Raw genomic sequence first — 3,642 nt, forward strand, 5'->3', positions numbered from 1 at the left:
TGTTTGGTGCTAGAGCTAGGTTCCATGGTCCCCACTCGTAAAGCACCATATGATACTGCTTCCCACAGCGGCCATGAAACATGTATTGCAACCAATTTCTGATCTTTAGAGTAAGAATCAGGGCTTGGAATTTTCAGACTCTCATTTCATCAGTGCTGTTTTTCTTTGTTGTTACTGTTTTATCTCCTTCCATTTCTTTCTTTTCCTAATAGTTCCTTCTGACCTTCTGCTAAAATATTGCATAGTTATTATACAATTTATAGTTCCTGTATTTCTTTCAAATTAAATCTGCATTTATCTTGGATTTTTAAAATGGTAGAATAATATTATTTCGGAGATAAAGAAGGCTTACTCTCTTCTAGAGAAGGTACTGTGAGTTTCCACATATAAAGCTGTCATCTGCTTTTCTTAGTTCATGGAAAATACTGTGCTTTGTTTTACTTACTTAACGACACACATATGTAAAACATTTATAATTTATTTTTTGAAATATATTATTGTGTTATATTTTCAGGGAAGTATATATTTTAAAGATCTACAATTTTTTGAACATATGTTATTCCCTAAGTTATAAATACTTAATTTTTCTAACAAACCTATAAACTGCTGTATTTTATGCCTGTTTTTCAATGAGTATAGAGATTTGAAGACTAAATAACTTGCATTGGTAGGATTCAAAACCTATTCTAACTACAATGCTGTAGCAACGGTAATAACAAACCTTTAATCCATTTTTTCTTTTATATTTTATAATACATACTAATTCAAAGCTTCATTTTTTGCTCTAACTGAAGTAAATAAGCCAGCTATTACTAAATCCACTTTTATAGCTAGAAAAAAGAAAGGTTAAGAAAAGTCTTAGTTACTTACTTAATTAGAGTGACCTGACTAAACCTGACAAGATTGGGGAAAGAACTTTAGTCTCCTGTGTCTTAGTCCAGTGACCTTTCCCCAGAATTGAATCATACAGCTATGTTTATTCAGTGGCGAGTCTCATTTTATGCATAAACTCAGTCTACTTCTGCAACAGTGATGAAGTAAATATTTTTCACAGTGAGTATGAAAGAACCTAGATCTGCAAGAGGGAGAAAATTCAGTCTTCCTCAAATAATTTGAGGTTTCTTTGGGACCCATTAGGTTTACCATAGTTTTCCTGATCATTTTTTTTCTTCAGGGGATGCTGAAAAGTGTTTGCAGTTAAAAATGAAGGCTCTTGAATTGCTCGAAGGCAATCCAGGTTGAACAAGAATTTGACTATCCTCAACAATATCTCTTATCTTTACTTAGTAATGGCATTTTTTTTAAAAAAGGAAAACTATTGCCCTAGGTACCCTAAAATTGATATAATTTACCCAACAAAATTTTACCATGCTCTCCTGTTATATTTTATGACATTATGAACTCCTCAGTTGCTGTGATCTGAGGCACATTTCCTCATATTGGGATCAGGGAGAAATATGAACAGAGCTTTAAGTCAATGAATTAGTGGTTACTTGGAGAGGCAAGAGGCTCTTGTTTGATAGAAAAATGATCCTGTATCTTCTATTGTATAATTTGTCTAATTGGTGGGGTTTTTTTGTATAAAGAAACATTTAATTCTTGCTTTTTTATTTATTTGTTTTATTTTTTTGGCCACAGGGCTTGTGGGGTCTTAGTTCCCTGACCAGGGATCGAACCTGGGCCCTCTGCAGTGCGAGTGCAGAGCCCTAACCACTGGACTGCCAGGGAATTCCCTACATTTATGTTTTTCATCTCTTGTGTGGTAGATTTTGTGAATAAGATACTTTTGTACCATCAAGAGCCAAAAATCTAGAAGAGGCAAGCTAGTGAACAGACTTTCATAATAACAAGGGTTAAATGCTATAAAATCTATGTACAAGATGTGATAAGAGGGCCAAGGAGAGGCACCTAACAAAGTCTTGAAAGAAAACACATCAAAAACGCTTTATCTAAGAAGTGTTGCATAAATTAAACTTAAATGTTAAGAATGAGTCAGCCCTAGAAATAAGGAGAAAAAGTACAGGAGTAAACACTACTTGTGCTAAGAGGTCAAGTTTTCCTTTTCTGACAGGAAAAGGTCCTTTTGAACTTAGACAAAGCCATGTGATTTGTTTGGCCAAGTGAATGTGACCAATGTGAAGGGAAGGTGACACAGTTTTACCAGTGGACAGAGGCAGTTAAGGGCCAGTGTGCATTGTTCCATGCTCTCACCATGATGCAGTGAAACCTAAAGACTCAGTTTGGGATGGAAGCTCCTTAAGGTGGTGAAGCCTCCTCCTGCCTTAAATCTTATGTTACTGATGTTTTAGTGGTGTTTTTTAATGTGTCACAGCTTATCCTACCTTGACTGACACATACATGTTTTTTTTTAAGTGGTAAATAATTCAGAACAAGGAGGTAGTGTGACAAGAAATAACATTAAGATATCAGCAGGGATTAAATTATGGAAGACTTTGTATGCTAATTTTAATTAATTTGGATTTTATCTTGTGACCAGGCACATTCCTGATATAAATGAATCGACGTATTGCTAGCATAAAGCAAAGTTTCACAAACTTGGCACTGTTGGCATTTGGGACCAGAGAATTCTTTGATGAGGAACTGTCCTATGCATTGAGGATGTTTAGCAACATTCCTGGCTTATACCCACTGGATGATAGTTGTACCTCCTTCCCCAGTTGTGAAAACTAAAAATGTCTCCATATATTGCCAGATGTTCCCCACAGAGCAAAATCACCCTGAGTTGAAATTATTGACATACACGAAAGGGAAATTTGTTGTAAGATAAGTAACATACAATATCATATCTATGAAAGGTCTATGAAAGGTCATTTACATTTTCTAAACAGTGTGCACAATCCTATTTGAGTTTTAGAAAAATGCTTCAGATTATAGCATTGAAAATGGGTTGGAGAGGGGCAGTATTCATCCTTGTAAGTAAATGGATATCTTTGGTTCCTGAAGAATTCCAAAAGTTCAGCCTGCTCCATGACTGCTCTGGCTTTGTCACCCATACATGTATGACAAAGACATCTTGATAAAAGTTGATTATCCTAGAACTTCAAAACAGTCTAGTACTCTGAATTAAATGGAATATTTTCTGGATATATTATGCATGGTTATACCATAAAAATTTGAACTTTGATGTATGAATGATCAATGGAGAGAATTGGATAATTGTCTAATACAGTGAGTGCCTAGAGCTAGTTGGAAATATAGTACATTCTAATTAACCTGTTGCTGATGTAGCTTGTTGTAATTTAGAATGAGGTTAAGAACTGTGGATCTGGGTGTTAATCTTACCTCGAGTATACTGCCTTCATGGTTTGTATCAAGATTTTTTACCTTATGGGCTTCCCTGGTGGCGCAGTGGTTGAGAATCCGCCTGCCGATGCAGGGGACATGGGTTCGTGCCCCGGTCCGGGAAGATCCCACATGCTGCGGAGCAGCTGCGCCCGTGAGCCATGGCTGCTGAGCCTGCGAGTAATCTTGGTTACAGGTTTTTCTCCCTCATCACTTTCAGTATGTCCTGCCACTCCCTTCTGGCTTGAAAAAAAAAAAAAAAAAAAAAAAATGTTTACCTTACATTTCAATTTCATTATTCATATAATAGTGCTAATATTGTTTTATATAATTATTCTA

At 35.8% G+C, this 3,642-nt stretch overlaps 1 non-coding gene across 1 annotated transcript; it reads right to left on the reverse strand.

Annotated features, from left to right (window-relative positions):
• Nucleotides 1-1,655: 1,655 nt before the first annotated feature.
• On the reverse strand, nt 1,656-1,728 carry TRNAA-CGC (transfer RNA alanine (anticodon CGC)). Its single transcript has one exon. It is a non-coding gene; the product is annotated as a tRNA-Ala (tRNA).
• Between the last annotated feature and the right edge of the window lie 1,914 nt (nt 1,729-3,642).

The sequence above is a fragment of the Lipotes vexillifer genome, unplaced genomic scaffold (genome assembly GCF_000442215.2).
Source record: "Lipotes vexillifer unplaced genomic scaffold, Lipotes_vexillifer_v1.1 scaffold768, whole genome shotgun sequence".
NCBI classification, from domain to species: Eukaryota; Metazoa; Chordata; class Mammalia; order Artiodactyla; family Lipotidae; genus Lipotes; species Lipotes vexillifer.